Raw genomic sequence first — 18,231 nt, forward strand, 5'->3', positions numbered from 1 at the left:
ACTTGGAGAGTGCAGCCGCTGGCCCTCGTCACTTTCCTCGTGCCCGACGTGCCCGTCGACTTAGTGGTGTGCCCCGCCTGGAAGAGATGGAGCCACAACTCCCAATGGGGAGCAATCCCCAAGTACCCCTCGTAGATGGCAACGAAGATGGCCGCCTATGCGATGGAGTTGGGGTTGAAGTTGTGGAGCTCCACGCCATAGTAGTGCAGGAGCGCCCGCATGAACTGATCCGCCGGGACACCAAGGCCGTGCTCGTGAAAGGAGACGAAGCTCACGACGTAGCGGTCGCGAGGCCTCGGCTCTGGCTCGCCGTACGGAGCGATCCACTCCAGCCTGTTGGGGTCCGTCACCGGACGAAGGAGTCTGCCGTCGACGAGCGACTGAAGCATCTCCTCGGTGATGTCCGACGGATCCCAGGGGTCCACCTCGATGACAATGATGTCGCCGGCCATGGATGCGGTGGAGGGATCGAATGCGGCGGTGAGTTTTTTCTCTCTCTCTCTCTCTCTCTCTCGCTCTTTCTCGCTTTCTCCCTAGCTCGCTCTTCTCCCTTCTTCTTCCCGGCACCCGCTGCTCTAGCGACGGCTCGAGGGAGGCAGAGCTAACGCAGGCAAGGTAAGGTGAGGAGGGGCGAGACTCCTTGAGTATTTATGCAGGGTGAAGGCAAAACGGTCGGGCGATGAAATCAGGGAAGTTTCCCCTCGATCCAGCGCGGTTAACCATGATCTAATTTTACCGCCCACGCGCCCACTTCTTTCTCATTAATTGCAGGAACAGTTACGTCCCATCCACCACGTCACGCTCGGCCACTACGACAGCAGGCGTTGTTTTGCCTCCCCAGGAAACCACCTCAAAAGGCGCGCCACCCGTTGCCGAGCCGATGGGGAAGATATTCCCCCCGCCGTATTCCTTTCAGATGAAGGAATCGGGCTCTGAGCCTATTACGGTCCAGGGGTTCGAAGGCTAGGCCCCTAGGGGTTTCGACAGCCATCCCAGGACAACAGAGTCAGGGACGACCACGGGCGAGCCCATACGGGGCTGAGACCCAAGCAAGCGAAACGCTTGGGACGCCCTAAGTCGTGTCCGAGACCGGTCGGGAGGTCTCCGAATGGGATCCCACCGTAGGGAGGCACTGAGCCATCGAGGCCCAGCGAACGGCCTTGGCACCCACTAGAGAAACCCTATGGTACTTTTGGAGTGCATCTCTGGACCGCTAGCCGTCCCCTAGCGAACGGGGCACGGGCCTCCACTTGGACTCACCCGATAACAGCTCACCGGAAGTGCCAACGCTCGTGCCCACCGAGGGTAGCCTGGCACATTCCACCCCTCCTTTTGAGCGAAAAGGAAGCATGAGGGTCATACAAAAAAGCCAGGGGAACCCCCGACGGACCTCTTGCCCCGTGCAGAGGCTAGGGGGCTCTTCCTGCAATCTTGTAGAGACCTAGCGACCCTAGTTCGCACTCGAGGGGGCTTGGCAAAACAACCCCTCCTTTCGAGCGAAAAGGAAGCGCGAGGGTCGTACAAAAAGCCAGGGGAGCTCCTGATGGCCCTCTTGCTCCGTGCGGAGGCTAGGGAGCCCTTCCTGCAACCTCGCCGAGACCCCGTGACCAAGGCTCGCACCCAAAGGGGCCTCGGCAAACAAACCCTCACGCGCGAGGGGCGTATAAAAAGCCAGGGGAGCTCCCGATGGCCCTCTCGCTCCGTGCAGAGGCTAGGGGGCTCTTCCTACAACCTTGCCGAGACCCAGCGGCTCCAGCCTGTACCTGAATGGGCTCAGCAAACAAACCCTCCGTCCGAATGAAAAGGATATGTGAGGGTCGAATAAAAAAGCCAGGGGACCCCTGACCGCCCTCTTGCTCCAGGCGGAGGCTCGGGGGCTCCTCCTGCACCCAAGACAAAGACAAACAATCTAAGTCCACGCTAGAAGTTTCGTTACAAATACGATAAAGGGCACCGAGCCAGTTACGGTCCAGGGGTTCGAAGGCTGGGCCCCCTGAGGTTTCGACAGCCGCCCCAGGGCAACAGAGTCAGGGACGACTTTGGGGCGAGCCTACGAATGGCCGAGGCTCGAGTGAATAGTCGCTCGGGGCGTCCCAAGTCGTGTCTAAGACCGGCAGGGAGGTCTCCGAATGGGATCCCACCGTAGGGAGGCACCGAGCCACCGAGGCCCAACGAACGGCCTCGGCACCCACTAGAGAAACCCTCTGGTACTCTTGGAGTGTGTCTCTGGACCACTAGCCGTCCCCTAGCGAACGGGGCATGGGCCTCCACTCGGACTTACCCGATAACAGCTCACCGGAAGTGCCAACGCTCGTGCCCACCGAGGGTAGCCTAGCACATTCCACCCCTCCTTCCGAGCGAAAAGGAAGCATGAGGGTCGTACAAAAAGCCAGGGGAACCCCTAACGGACCTCTTGCTCCGTGCGGAGGCTAGGGGGCTCTTCCTGCAACCTCGCCGAGACCCCCGTGACCCGAACTCGCACTTGTGGGCTCGGCAAATACGATAAAAACTCCTCACTCAAACACGAAATCGAAAAAAAGCCCCTGGAGGAGTAACTCCAATCCTCCAGGGCCTCGGGGGCTACACCCGGCGGGTGCGCTCGCGCGCACCCACCGAAACCTCAAGAAACAAAACACAATCCCTACGGGAGCGGCTACAAACCAAGCCTCGACAAACCCTCAGGGAGAGTGCACGCACTCCCCCTAAGGCTCGGGGGCTACTGTCGGGTACCATAGAACGGGGTACCCCGAGCGTACACCAAAAGGATCACTTAAATCCCATCAAAAATAAAGCTAGAGGGTAAGTCATGGGCTCATCACCGGCCACGTCCGAGGCCACCAGGCTCTCCACCTCGCCTCGAGCCTCGCACAGGAGGTCTCAGCATCCTGACGCAATCTCCGCCTCGCACGAGGCCTCTCACGGGAGGCCTCAGCACAGAGCCCAATCTCTGTCTCGCCCGAGGCCCCGTGCATACAACCTTGAATGAGATAGCTATTCTCCGTATCGCTCGAGGCCGGCTTGTCGATAGCCCATCGCCCCTGCCTCGACCGGTCCTCCCGACAGCATGTCACGTCCCATTAATACGTCAACCACTCCCGCAATCTCAGTCGGACGACGGCTCGACACCGTGGAGTGGCCGACGGGACACGAGGTCGCATCAGTGCCATACCGGCTGAGACAGAGCACGGCGGGGATTACCAGCAACAGTATTCTGACGCTGTGCCCATGATCGGCGCCTACACTACACTATGCCCCGTGATCCCCGCCTCGAAAACAACATGACATGGGCAGCCTGGCCTGGGTCATCATCGCCTCTGAACCGGCGCACCAGATCAACCGCTCCCTCTGGGCCTCGGCACTCTACACCAGGGTCTCGGCTATCACGGGATTCACGTCTGCCGAGACCCCCCACCACGATTCGGCCTCGGCACCGACCGAGCCTCGGCCGCGCGCACGGTCAATCCACAGTGACCCGCATGCTGACCGCTGCACCCGCTCCGAGGCAGCCCAAGAGCTCCCATGACGCACAGGATCGGATGTGACCAGCACATCGCCCCAGCGCTCCAAGGGCGGACCACTCCGACGACCACGCCGCCACAGGAACAGGCTACAGGGCTCGGATACGCCGCCTCTGTTCACACGACACCGTATAGTTGGCACATGTACTGTCCTTGTCCTCCCTTCAGACTATAAAAGGAGAGGACTTGGGCCATTTTGAGGGGGAGACAGGCACACACAAAAACAACACCCTATAACACGCATACTCACCCGCTGTCAGAGAGCGACGTCTTAGGCAGCCCCCATCACTCCGTGCCGAGACCTGGGATTAGCTCCCTCTCTCACCCAGCTTGTAACCCCCTACTACAAGCACCTCGGTGCAAGGAATACAAGATCAATCTCTCAGACTGGACGTAGGGCATCGATCGCCTAAACCAGTATAAGCCTTGTGTCTCTTTGCATCACCATATAGGACTAGGAACACGTAGTACAAATTTACTAGTTGGTTGAGGACCCCTCGGTCCGAAACACCGACACCATCCTTAACACCATGGTTAGCTCGATACCACTTAAAAACACTTGGAAATGAAATAACTAGATAACCTATGCATGCTAGATTTTTATTTCAACATTCAAACCTACAACTAGCATACACCACACAAGCATGGATATTGAAATTTAAAACTTGTGCCATGCAAGCAAACATATGAAATGCACATTCAAATGCACCATATAAGTTCATGAGCTTGCTCCCCTTACTTGTGTACTCAAAGTTTTAATTGATCCCATTCCTTTGTCATATTTCTCCCCCTATGTCAAATTTTCCTTTTTGTTGTCTTTTTACTATCTTTGTACACTATTTCTTCCCCTTTGTCATCAATGACCACAAAGGTTCAAAATGTATATATGTTGAGATTATCAATGTGAATCAATGGGGTGAGGATCATTTTCCCAATTTTGGTTCAATCTAGAATACTTGCCAAAGACATTTAACTCGTTTCATCCAATGACAAGCTTCTTCACACCTCCAAATAAGGGTTATCTTGTACCATGTTGAGTTAAACACTTAGAGCTCATTTACTAGATCAAACACTAGGTTTACAAGCCCACAAACATGTCATATGCTACCACTAGATCAAAATAAGCATATAAGCAATAGTGGTACCATATAATCATCAAATTCATTTGATTTTAATGAATGAGCCTATTAAATGTGAAAGATGTCTAGATGCACTAAACATGTCCTTAGCAAGGATGTATGCCATGCCAATCAACTTTTACCTTAGATTACTCGAAGGAGAGGCATGCCATATAAGTGGGGGGTGCATCAACACATATTTGAGAAATCCAATATGTTCAACTCATTCCTTAGCTTGCAAAACCTTTTCTCATCCAATGGCTTGGTGAATATATCGGCAAGTTGATCTTCGGTGCCTACACTCTCAATGCAAATGTCCCCTTTTTGTTGGTGATCTCTTATGAAATGGTGGCGGACATCAATGTGCTTTGTTCTTGCATGTTGAACCGGATTGTTGGTCAACTTGATTGCACTCTTATTGTCACATAGCAATGACACTTTCTTGAACTTGATTCTAAAATCACTCAAAGTGGCCTTCATCCAAAGTATTTGTGCACAACAACTACCGGCGGATATGTATTCGGCTTCGGCGGTTGATAATGCAATACTATTTTGCTTCTTTGATAACCATGAAACAAGTGATCTTCCCAATAATTGACATGTGCCCGAGGTGCTCTTCCTTTCAACCTTGCATCTCACATAATCTGAGTCGGAGTAACCAACTAGCTCAAACTTTGCTCCTTTGGGATACCACAAACCAACATTTTGTATATGCTTCAAGTACCTCAATATTCTCTTTGTAGCCTTCAAATGACTTTCTCTTGGTGAGGCTTGAAATCTTGCACACATGCATACACTAAACATGACATCTGGTCTTGATGCGGTCACATAGAGTAGGCTTCCAATCATAGACCGATACAATTTTTGATCCACCATATTTCCACTTGCATCACTATCCAAGTTGTCATTTTTTCCATTGGTGTACTAATGACTTTGCTATCACTCATGTCAAACTTCTTGATCATGTCCTTGATATACTTGCCTTGACTCACAAATGTACCATTCTTCAATTGCTTGATTTGAAGACTAAGGAAGTAACTTAACTCTCCAATCATGGACATCTCAAAATCATTAGCCATCATCTTTCCAAACTCATCACAAAAGTCTTGATTGGTTGATCCAAATATGATGTCATCAACATAGATTTGCAATACAAATAAATCTTTTCCAATCTTCTTAATGAAAAGAGTGGTGTCAACCTTGCCCATCATGAATCCTTTAGAAAGTAGGAAGTCCCTTAATCTCTCATACCATGCTCTAGGTGCTTGCTTCAAGCCATACAATGCCTTCTTCAACTTGTACACATGGTCAGGCTTCTTATCATCTTCAAAACCGGGAGGTTGCTCAACATATACTTCTTCATTGATGTAACCATTGAGAAATACACTCTTTACATCCATTTGATAGAGCTTGATATTTTCGGCGCAAGCATAGGCTAGCAAGATTCTAATTGCTTCCAATCTAGCAACCGGGGCATATATTTCTCCAAAGTCAAGACCTTCAACTTATGTATAGACTTGTGCCACCAATCTTGCTTTGTTCCTTACTACTATCCCATCTTGATCTTGCTTGTTTATAAAGACCCATTTGGTTCCAATCACATTGTGTCCCTTTAGTCTCTCTACTAATTCTCATACTTGATTTCTTGTGAAGTTATTCAATTATTCGTGCATAACATTTACCCAATCAACATCCTTTAATGCTTCATCTATCTTCTTTGGTTCGATGGATAACACGAATAAGAAATGCTCACAAAATGAAGTCAATCTTGATCTAGTTTGCACACCTCTTGAAATATCACCAATGATAGTGTCTAATGGATGATCCCTTGCAACATTGGTTGGTTGAAGGATTGGAACTTGATTGCTTGCACTTGCTTGATCATTAGGTTGGGATGATGTACTATCCACTTGATATTGTTCATTGTCATGAGAGCCACTTGTGCTAGCTTGATTTGTATCATCTTGCACATTTGAGTTAGAGAGCATTTGCACTTGATCATCTTCATCATCATTCACTTGCCTAGGCCTCAATTCACCAATATCCATGTTATTCATGGCATTTGAAAGTTGAATGCCTCTAACATCTTCTAAGTTCATATTCTCTACTTGTGAACCCTTGGTTTCATCAAATTCAACATCATGAACTTCCTTAAGAGTACCACTATTTAAATTCCAAACTCTATATGCTTTGCTTGTAGTGGAATAACCAAGTAAGAATCCTTCATCACACTTCTTGTCAAACTTGCCCAACCTAGTGCCTTTCTTCAAGATATAGCATTTGCAACCAAAGACCCTAAAATATGCAATGTTAGGTTTTCTACCATTCAAGAGCTCATATGGTGTCTTCTCTTTCAATGGGTGACAATAGAGGCGGTTGCTACAATAGCAAGCCATGTTGATAGCTTCGGTCCAAAAAGATTGACTCATGAGGTCTGAGCACCGAGGAAGTCTCCGGCGTAGCTGGCGATGTCCGAGCAACCGAAGGAGTCCCCGACGCAGCTGGCGACGTCCGAGCACCGAGGAGTCCCCGGTGTAGCTGGCGATGTCCGAGCACCGAGGAGTCTCCGGCGTAGCTGACGACGTCCGAGCATCGAGGAGTACCCGGCGTAGCTGGCGATGTCCGAGCACCGAAGGAGTCCCCGGCGTAGCTGGCGATGTCCGAGCAACCGAAGTAATCCCCGGCGCAGTTGGCGACGTCCGAGCACCGAGGAGTCTCCAACGTAGCTGGCGATGTCCGCAAGGTGAAGTGGGGTGAAGTGTGCCCACTTAGTCCCCGTGCACGAAGAATCCGAGCACCGAGGAGTAACCGACGTAGCTGGCGATGAAGCACGAGCGACGAACAGTCTGATCAACTAGTCGGCGGCGATGTGAGCATTGAGTAGAAGCGACCGACGAACAGTCTGATCAACTAGTCGGCGACGGAGTCCATGAACCTAGCAGTCTGACCAGTTGATCGGTGGAGAAGTCCGAGCACCAGGTGGTCCGATCACCTGGACGATGATCCTGCAATGCAAATATGTAGAACAGGTAGTACGTAATGTAAAAATATATGAACTCCGGAGAAAAATAAGCAATGGCGATGAAATAGCATATGCAGCTCGACGATCAGTTGGTGTGAAGACTTCTAGGACCGCCGTGCCTTTCTTCTCCTTTATGCTGGTCCCACCGACACTGCAGATGGTGACAGGGACGGCTCCACGCCGGGCGCCTGTTCACCGCTGATGCCACGCCCTAGCGTTGTCAGCGGGTAGTGACGTCCCATTCCGTCCCGACGAGCGACGTGGCGAACCAGCGTGCTGGTCAGCGGCCGTACAGGGAGTAGGCAGCATAGTGACCACGCGTCCGTCATTGTTGGTGATGTGAGTTTTCTGGAGTGACATGTCGCGGGCACGGGTCATGTTGAGATGTGCCCGCTCCCTGCACGGTGCCAGAAGTTTGACCTTGTGTTGTACTTTTCTGGCCCGTAGTGGTTGGCTGCGGTCGCGCCTGAGGGGTCGGGCGATGTAGAGCCTCCGACCCAGAGGTCGGGCGAGGCGGGGCCCGCCCCCAGTGGTCGGGCGAGGCGGAACCTGCACACCTGGGGGTCGGTTGGAGCTATAATCGCGCTCTTGACTGCTCGGATGAATCAATGTTGATGACCATTAGCTCATTCTCTTCGGGTACCCTAGTATTGGTCACCGACAGTAACGTTCTAACGAGTGATGACCCTAAGATGGTGTAGCTGAGGTCACAATTTTTGGGCAAGGATAGCTCGATGGAACTAATGCAACGAACGCAACCGGGCCAAGGCCTGTCAGTTCCTAACAGCTCGGCATCGACTGTGAACGAACCAGCTGATGATATCGTCTCATGTATGCCGTGCTCATTGCATATCCCGGTCGGCAGGAAGAAGCGGATGATGGAGGTGGCCACAGGCATGGCAATCCCGGGCCGCACGTTTCAGCGCCAACCCATCCCGATCGACTACGCCAAGGTCCTGGTGGTCGATGTCCATCCTAATCACCAGAGGCTTGAGATCGACTTGCCCACCAAGGAAGGCATCCGGTACTTGGGAGATGCTAAAGACAACTTAATACTTTGGAATAGGTACGACATCGTCCTTACTACTGCATCGCCGCCACTGCCTCCCGTGCAAACGATCCTCCCCAAGGTGAGGCGTCGGCGTCTGGAAACGTGACAGTCGAGGGAGAAGCAGCAACCCCGTCATGAGACATCTCACTGTAAAGGATGGAGCAGGCACATCTGTACAGGCTATCAGGCATGTTCTTCCTCGCAATCAAATATCTTTCTGCCAGCTCTAGGAGAGCATCTGATAGATGCGGAAGAAATCCAATCGATCTTACAAATACAAGCACAAAAACAAAATAAAAAAGAATGGGCAATTTTTTTAATTTGAAAATTATTAATAGAGGCGGCAACCTTCGGCCGGCGGCTGCCTTCAATCGTCTGGCTCTATTAACGAAGCGGCCTGCCCGACCGCCTCTGAAAATAAAAAGACCATTTCATAGAGTCAGTCGGGTCGCCTGCCTCTGTTAATGGAAAACACCTTCCTCCGCTAATGGAAATATGTGCCTCTGAAAGTGCATTTTGTAGTAGTAACAACATAGTTCTACCGACATCATCATTTAGACAATTCCAAGTAAGTATGTTCTAGTTTCGGTTGAGGCTTCAAGCTTGTGTAGGCATTGGGGTTTCAGCAGGTAGTTATGCTATTGTTAGAATCCAGAGGTGTTGATAAATCATCTGAGATAGTGCACCACATTCAGTTAACAGGGTAATGGAATTTTCATTAATTATGGACAAGGTACATGTAGAAGTAGAAGTTTACACTAAAATGTCAGTACTGAGTACCTTTAGAACTGGATTAGATGTTATATTCTTTTCTGAGATACATGTTGTGACCTGTGGCATTCTGCCTTAATCCTTGCAATCTTTTAACACTTTCCAAGTTCCAACATTGGTATGTTCAGATCTTTAGATGCACAAGAAGTTTGGCCTTGAATCATGGGAATAATAGAAATTGGGGTTTACTCCATAGTAATTTTTCACAATCAGATTATACAATGCCACACTGACACTATTGTATCTTTGAAGGCAAAATAAGGGAGTGAAACACTCCAAAAAAAAAAACTTTTCTCAGATCGTGCTCTTTTATGACCCAATTTGGTTGCTTGTACGCCATCTTCTGTCAGTAGCATATAATAATACAAGAACCACACTAATGAATACCATGCTTGTAGTAGAGATTCAATTACCAATCTTGATCTTGGTTTGTTCTGTTCTAGGCCCATTACTATTGAGTGTCTGTTTTCAGTTGCCTCACTGCATGCTCTGTATGTATGAACTGTCTATACACCGCTTGACAGTATGCAGCTAGATCTGACTAGTATAGATTATTGAGTGATTTATAGGAATACGTGGTAACTGAAATAAATTGGTTTTGGCAGGTTAAGGTACATCTATGGTCAAAAGAATAGCAAAAGGTAAAATGGTATTCAAACTACCTGACATGTATGGTGGATCCATTGGTGAGAAAAATGTCTATATTATATTAAGGGGTCTGATTTCTATGTGCATCGATGTGTCTCGTCATCAAGACCTTATGCTTCTTTCTGTAATGTATGTATCAGAGTTGGACTCAGAACTACTCCTTACATTTCAAATTCTAAAGATGTTTTGGCTTTTCTAGATCCATGATTTTTCCTATACATTTTAGATATACACTATGTCTAGATACATATTAGAAGTAATGTATCTAGAAAAGCTAAAACGTCTTATAAATTAGAATAGAGAGAGTACATTCTATCATATTATATATAAATAATCATTGGTTAAAGTAATGAATGATTGTGAATCGTTATAAGAAATGATTTGTGGTTATATGTTGTTGATCTAGATTAAGAACATTTGTTTTATGAAATAAGAATCGATAACTTATCCAACATTTGATTGTCATATTCACACAATATGAAGGGTCTTTTTAGACACGTGTGCCGCTGTCTACTAGTAGGTAGTTATAATTTTCGCAGTGTATAAAGATTTGAGGAGACCACAAGCTAGAACCATTATATATTAAATATTCTCTCCATTTCAAATAATAAGTCGTCGTGGTTTCTTAGGTACATTTTACACAGCTACATATATACTATGTTTAAATACATAATTTTTGCTATGTATTCGTAATGTAGAAAAATCAGAATCAAAATCAAAATGGCTTATAATTTAGAACAACGGGAGTAAATAAACTAGCAAATTTGTTCGGGCGCACAGTCATCGGTAACAGCCGCTGCATCCACATGTTCATGATGCGTCTTGATGTGATGGATCATGAGGCAATGAGCTCCATACACAACACGTAGTGGCTCTATTTTTCAGCAATACTTTTCAATGAACGAACATTATTTTTCTCTCACAACAAATCAACATAAGTATCAGCAGCAGCTAAATTTTAGTCAAACGAACAGGGCCAGTATCTAACTGATCATAACACTTGATGAGGACATCACTCCTTTGGATGTACCAGCTGATCCTCCAACCGTCATGCAAGGTCCAATGACCCGGGCTCGAATGCGTCAACTCAATTTACAGGTGAGCTCGTTCTTAAGCGATCCTTTTCATACTTTTGAGAATAGACTACTACCTAATGATGTTATCTTGCTTAGGAACATTGGAGAGGGTCAAGAGGGACTAAGAGGACGTGGAGGAGGTGATGATGACCAGCAAGGACGTCCAACACAAGCCGGAGGCCCAGTCCAACACGAATTCAAGTCTGCCTCGGCCTCCAGGACCAGTCTGCCTTAAACTGATCGCCCAGGACGCATCCGGACTCCGTTTTCGATGATCCACATATGCATGGAAAGCTAATTTGATAAGGAAGCCAATCCAAGTGGTTTCACGTCAAATGCTATTCGGAATCAACGGGAATCATCGAAACAAGTCAGCGTCCAGAATCTACCAGGGTGCTGCGACACCGTCTTTTGGTCCGTTGGACCATGTATCGAGTTTGGGCCCATTAGGGGCGCGTCCAGGGGTCTTGCACGACCCTAGAGTCTTCATAAACAGCCGCCGCCGCTCCTTTAGGGTTTGGGTTTTGCTTAGATTATTCTGTCAAGAAACAGTTTCGCCGTTCATCGGTTTGTGAGACCCCAACTCGTGAGATTAATCATACATCTGCAATTTGGTTGCGTTCTTTCTTGGTCTTGCAGGATTCTACCGCCGCTTCGTCAAAGATTTTAGCACCATTGCTGCCCCATTGCATGAGTTGACGAAGAAATGAGTGGTGTTTCATTGGGGAGAGGCACATGAGGAGTCCTTTAGCACTTTGAAGGACAAGCTTACACACGCACCATTGCTGCAACTTCCAAATTTTGGTAAGACTTTTGAGCTAGAATGTGATGCTAGTGGAGTTGGCATTGGTAGTGTTTTGATGCAAGATGGTAAACCAGTTGCTTACTTTAGTGAAAAATTATATGGTCCTGTTCTTAATTATTCCACGTATGATAAAGAATTGTATGCACTTATCCGTTCTTTAGAGACGTGGCGTCATTATTTGTGGCCTAAAGAATTTGTTATTCATTCTGATCATGAATCGCTTAAGTATCTTCGCTCTCAAAATAATCTGAATCATAGGCATGCTAAATGGGTTGAATTTATTGAGTCTTTTCCTTATATTATCAAACACAAGAAAGGGAATGATAATGTGATTGCTGATGCTTTGTCTAGAAGATATACATTGCTGTCTCAACTTGATTGCCGGATTTTTGGTCTTCAATCCATTAAAGAACAATATGCGCTTGATCCTGATTTTAAGGATGTGTTGCTTAATTGTAGAGAGGGACGCACATGGAATAAGTTTATGATCAGCGATGGGTTTTTGTTTAGAGCTAACCGCCTATGCATTCTAGTTGGTTCCGTTCGTCTTTTGTTGTTGCAGGAGGCACATGGAGGCGGATTGATGGGACATTTTGGTGCTAAGAAGACGGAGGAGGTGCTGTCCACACACTTCTTTTGGCCTAGGATGAGGCGTGATGTGGAGCGGTACGTGGCTCGGTGTGCCACATGTCAAAAAGCTAAGTCACGATTGAACCCATATGGTTTGTATATGCCTCTTACTGTTCCTTCTACTTCTTGGGCAAATATATCTATGGATTTTGTGTTGGGATTGCCAAGGACTAAGAGGGGAAGGGATAGTATTTTTGTGGTAGTTGATCGTTTTTCTAAGATGGCACATTTTATTCCTTGTCATAAGAGCGACGATACTGTTCATATTGCTAACCTTTTCTTTCAAAAAATTGTTCGCTTGCATGGTATGCCTTCTACTATTGTTTCAGATCGTGATGCAAAATTCTTGAGTCATTTTTGGCGCACGTTGTGGAATAAATTGGGGACCAAGCTGCTGTTTTCTACAACATGTCATCCCCAAACTGATGGGCAAACTGAGGTTGTGAATCGAACATTGTCCACCATGTTGAGAGCCATTTTGAAGCGCAATTTGAAGATGTGGGAAGAGTGTTTGCCGCATGTGGAGTTTGCATATAACAGGGCGGAACATTCCACCACCAAGGTAAGTCCTTTTCAGGTAGTGTATGGTTTTAACCCTCGTGCTCCTATTGATCTTTTGCCTTTACCTACCACTGAGAGAATACATAGTGATGCTAGAGAGCGGGCTGATTTTATTCGTAAGTTGCATGAAATAACTAAAGCAAATATTGAAAGCATGAATGAAAAGTATAGAATTGCTGGTAGTAAAGGTAGAAAAGAGATTAAACTTGAACCGGGTGATTTGGTTTGGTTACATTTAAGAAAAGATAGATTTCCTGAGCTACGTAAGTCTAAATTAATGCCAAGAGTAGCTGGTCCTTATAAGATTATTGAGAAAATAAATGATAATGCATACAAACTTGAGTTGCCACCCAAGTTCGGGGTTAGTCCCACATTTAACATTGCAGATTTGAAACCTTATTTGGGAGAAGAAGATGAGCTTGAGTCGAGGACGACTCCAATTCAAGAGGGGGAGGATGATGAGGACATCACTCCTTTGGATGTACCAGCTGATCCTCCAACCGTCATGCAAGGTCCAATGACCCGGGCTCGAATGCGTCAACTCAATTTACAGGTGAGCTCGTTCTTAAGCGATCCTTTTCATACTTTTGAGAATAGACTACTACCTAATGATGTTATCTTGCTTAGGAACATTAGAGAGGGTCAAGAGGGACTAAGAGGACGTGGAGGAGGTGATGATGACCAGCAAGGACGTCCAACACAAGCCGAAGGCCCAGTCCAACACGAATTCGAGTCTGCCTCGGCCTCCAGGACCAGTCTGCCTTAAACTGGTCGCCCAGGACGCATCCAGACTCCGTTTTCGATGATCCACATATGCATGGAAAGCTAATTTGATAAGGAAGCCAATCCAAGTAGTTTCACATCAAAAGCTATTCGGAATCAACGGGAATCGTCGAAACAAGTCAGCGTCCAGAATCTGCCAGGGTGCCGCGACACCGTCTTTTGGTCCGTTGGACCATGTATCGAGTTTGGGCCCATTAGGGGCGCGTCCAGGGGTCTTGCACGACCCTAGAGTCTTCATAAACAGCCGCCGCCCCTCCTTTAGAGTTTGGGTTTTGCTTAGATTATTCTGTCAAGAAACAGTTTCGCCGTTCATCGGTTTGTGAGACCCCAACTCGTGAGATTAATCATACATCTGCAATTTGGTTGCGTTCTTTCTTGTTCTTGCTTGTGTTCTTCGTTGCGCAGGCAGGGATTAGCCTTCTTGGCGAGGTTAACCTGGTCCGTGACTCGGTTGATAACCAGAGGAGCTGTGGTGCTAAGATTGCAGGGTTCGATCTTTCAATCTGAAGCCAGATCGGTGTGTCACTCTCCGCCACAACGATAGTTACCATCACCTGACGGAAGATCGGGATCCCCGCCTACATTAACACTGACCTCCGAAATTGTAATGATGGTGGGATATTGAGCAGCACCATCGTTAGTCCCCCCATACATTGCAACAGTCTCTTAGCCTGTTGAGCAAGGCCAATAATAGAGAGCAAGTAGTTGACTAAATCAAGTCACAAGAGTCAAGTTGTACAACATATGTCTCCTATTTACCTTAAAAAAAGTTTCTCTTTCCTATTCATTCTTATAACATTTGATACTTAGGCCTATTAATGCATATGCTTCTATGTCCACCTTGTTGATTGTACGATCTCTCTCTCATCTACATTAGCATTAGCTTGGCTATAAATCCATTATTATATTTACTCTTAGCCGTAGCTAACGTCTAAAGATGACAAAGGGTAATATCCGCGCGGATAGTGGATTCGCACGTCCGTACCCGTGAGAAAAATCTCATGCCCGCACCCGCTCCCGCCACCCGCCACGGGCAGCAACCTGTGCCCGCGGGCATAGATTCATGCCCATATCCGCGTCCACCGGATCGGGTGCCCGCGGGTATGCGGGTTTTTTCTGCCGGTTGCCATTTTTACTAACGTCGGCGAGCAGGTCGAGGTCGGATATGGCGTGGATGTGCTCTTCGTCTCTCACTCAGCTAGTCAGCTATGCTCGCGGGAAGCAACAGCGACTTTGCTCTGCCTCTACTGCTCATGGTAGGCAGGACGCAGGAGAGAGAATTTTTGTTTTGTTTTTTGAGAGGGAGAAAAAGTTGTTTGGTCCTTGTGGGCGCTCGAGTACCAAATTTGCTTAGCAGGCCCAAAGGCTGAATCCCAGAGCCTGTTAACGTGGGGCTGAATCCCATAGCCCATTAACGTATCTTTCAGCCCATTAGGGTTTGAGAAGGTAACCTAACAAACCGCTAGGCAAACACCCACGGCGGCTATAAATTGCTCCCCCCTCCGCATCATTCCAGCACCGCCGCCGCCGCCGCCGTCTTCGTTAGGTTCTTCCCTTTCTCGTCACATTGGAGTCCTGCTCGTTTCCTTCCGATTTTGATCGCTGCGCTGCTCGTTTCCTTCGATTTTGATTTAATATTTTGATAGTTTGCCTTCGATATCGTCGATATTGCGGTTGGCTTCGTCATCTGGTCGCTGGGATTTTCGGTCTCCGACCGGTTGGTTCCCAGTAGACTCGTTCCCTTGAAGCAACATCACCCTGTTGTATCCTGAGCTCGCTTTCACCTTGTGCCCTCGGATTTTGCCGGCGCCACAGGGCACGCGGCGACTCTTACATACATTACTAATCCAAAACCGCTTCAAATCATCGATCTTGTAGTTCTAAATTTTGATTCCCGACTCGAATTCTTTTGTGAAAAGGGGAAAAATAATTTGGGTTTCGTGCTGGCAACGGTGATGAGTCCTACAGACCTGTAATGACTCCTGCGGAGATGATCGCATGGTCTTAAGAACATCTAAGGGACTGAGTTGTCTTTGTAGGAATCCATCACTAGGTTTTCTTCAGTGTTTGCTCTTGTTGTCAGTGAATTGTTACAGATCCCTCTTTTTTGTATGGCTTCTCTTGATTTCATTGTGCCTGTGAGCCTTTTATGGTTTGTGGGCAGTGTCAACAATGTGAAGCAAAAATGATTGTTCCTCTCGCTATCCAGCGCGGAATTCTTTTGATGCGATTGGACGTCGAGGAACTACACTTAGTTTTTTGGGTTTTTTTTTATCCCTGCCGTTATAATTTATAAAGTTCCACTGTCAGGCCACTATACTCGTACGTATTTTTCGTATGGACCAAAATACCTCTGCTATTTCCCTTCCTCCACTTGCTGACGTGTAGGCCTCACATGCCAGCTTCTTCAACCTTCACATGCCAGCTTCTTCAACCTTCAGCCGGTTCACGATGCTGCTGCAATAGCACAGGAGGTCAGGAGCTGTTACGGCTGGCCGCTGCCTGGCGACGCCGACCGCACGCCCCGGAGACCTCTCGATCTGGCATCGCGCTTTCCCCAATGGCCCTCTCCTCGATGTGGTTGGGGCGTGGTTGGGCCACTGCCTGAGCCCCCGATGTGGCTGCACCTGCACCGCCGCTCGATTTGGCCGGAGGCCGGCGGTAGGGTCTGATATGGCTGGCCCCCGCGCGAACCCTGCGGCCGCACGCGTCCCTAGCCCGCGCAGCGGGCGGACGCGCCCGCACGACGCGCGCGCCCGCAAGCGTCCCTAGGCCTCACACGACGCGCGCGGACGCGCGATGTGGCTGCACCTGCAAGGTGGAGGGAGAGGAGACTGAAGGAGGAAGAACAGCTCGAGGTTGAAGAAGAAGCTGACGTGTGGGGGCTCAAATGTCAGCTCGTGGAGGAAGGGAAGTAGCAGGGGTATTTTGGTCCAAATGGAAAATGTGTACGCCTATAGTGGTCTGACAGTGGACCTAGGCACCAAGAGATGTAGAAAGTGGTAAGGAATGTCAAGTTTCGAAATGGGTGAATTGTAATGGCAGTAAAATTTAAAAAATTGTAATAGCGAATGCTTTTCTGCATACCAAAAATTCTTGAGAAATGACGCTAGCAAAACAGCAAATTGCCTCGGTATCTTAATAATTGAACAGAGCAAACATATTAAACATGATATGCCAAATAGTAGAGAAAATTGTATATTTAAGACTCGCGCTTCACAGTTTTGGGAATCTAAACGTTACTTACTAAAAATAGGACTATAAACGTTTTACCCTTGATTTTTTAGCCATTTGGTGTATTTTCTATAATTTTTAATCTTTATACATGTATTTTGGCACATGAATTGTATCCTTCTCAGATCGTATCCGCTTCACCGCCACGGTGCTCCGGTCGGGGAGCTCGTCGCGGAACACTGAGCCGAACCCGTCGGAGCCGATATGCCACCTGAAGCCGTTCGTCGCGGCGTCCAGGTCGTCGTACGTGAACCGGATCGGCAGGCCGGGGATGAGCACGTCCTCGTCCAGGCCCTCGCTGTCGGACGGGACGGAGGACGCCGCCCGCGATGACGAGAGCATCGCCCGCAGCTTGAACCTGCTGCTGCGCCGGCGCGGAAGACGGAGCCGATCCGGTTGCGCAGGAGGAAGCAGGACCTGGAGGTGTTCTCCGACCTAACCGAGCTGGGGAAACGATCGGCAAAGGATACGGTCCATGTGCCAAAATACATGTATAAAGATTAAAAATAGAGAAAATACACCAAATAGCTAAAAAAGTGTCCGTGGAGTCCTAAATATGTAATTTTCTCCAAATAGTAGTAGTATTATGCTGAACACAGCAAATGTATACATGAAAGTGAACAGAGAATCGCACAACAAAAACCAGACGCGAACAAGGCATTTTTTCTGTTATAAATAAATACTAGGATGATAGGCGCGCTCCGCCTCGCCCGCTGGTGTGGACACGCGTGTTTTGTTAGCGCAAAATGGAACAAAATCTTCTAACACAGGAGAGCTGGCAGCAGGTTAGATTATACACTAATAAGGCCTAATCTGGATAGTACATCACTTTAGTTTCTTGTACGTAGTACTCATGTATGCCAAAAATAAATAAATAAAGATGGTCCATCAATCCGATTGTCACGGTATGTAATTGAGGATAACAATCTATTTTCAAGTCCAAGCCGAAGGCAGTAAACTTCATTTGCCTTTCATAATAATACAATGACCTGCCAAGTATTTGTCTGAAGATAG

General features: G+C 47.8%; 1 non-coding gene and 1 pseudogene across 1 annotated transcript; both read left to right on the forward strand.

The window, feature by feature from the left end:
- The first annotated feature begins 15,928 nt into the window (after positions 1-15,928).
- Positions 15,929-16,015, forward strand: LOC136478558 (small nucleolar RNA SNORD25; annotated as a pseudogene).
- A 79-nt stretch (positions 16,016-16,094) lies between these two features.
- On the forward strand, positions 16,095-16,236 carry LOC136478928 (small nucleolar RNA snoR136). The gene has a single exon (XR_010764578.1). It is a non-coding gene; the product is annotated as a small nucleolar RNA snoR136 (small nucleolar RNA).
- Positions 16,237-18,231: the final 1,995 nt, after the last annotated feature.

The sequence above is a fragment of the Miscanthus floridulus genome, chromosome 8 (genome assembly GCF_019320115.1).
Source record: "Miscanthus floridulus cultivar M001 chromosome 8, ASM1932011v1, whole genome shotgun sequence".
Classification (NCBI taxonomy): domain Eukaryota; kingdom Viridiplantae; phylum Streptophyta; class Magnoliopsida; order Poales; family Poaceae; genus Miscanthus; species Miscanthus floridulus.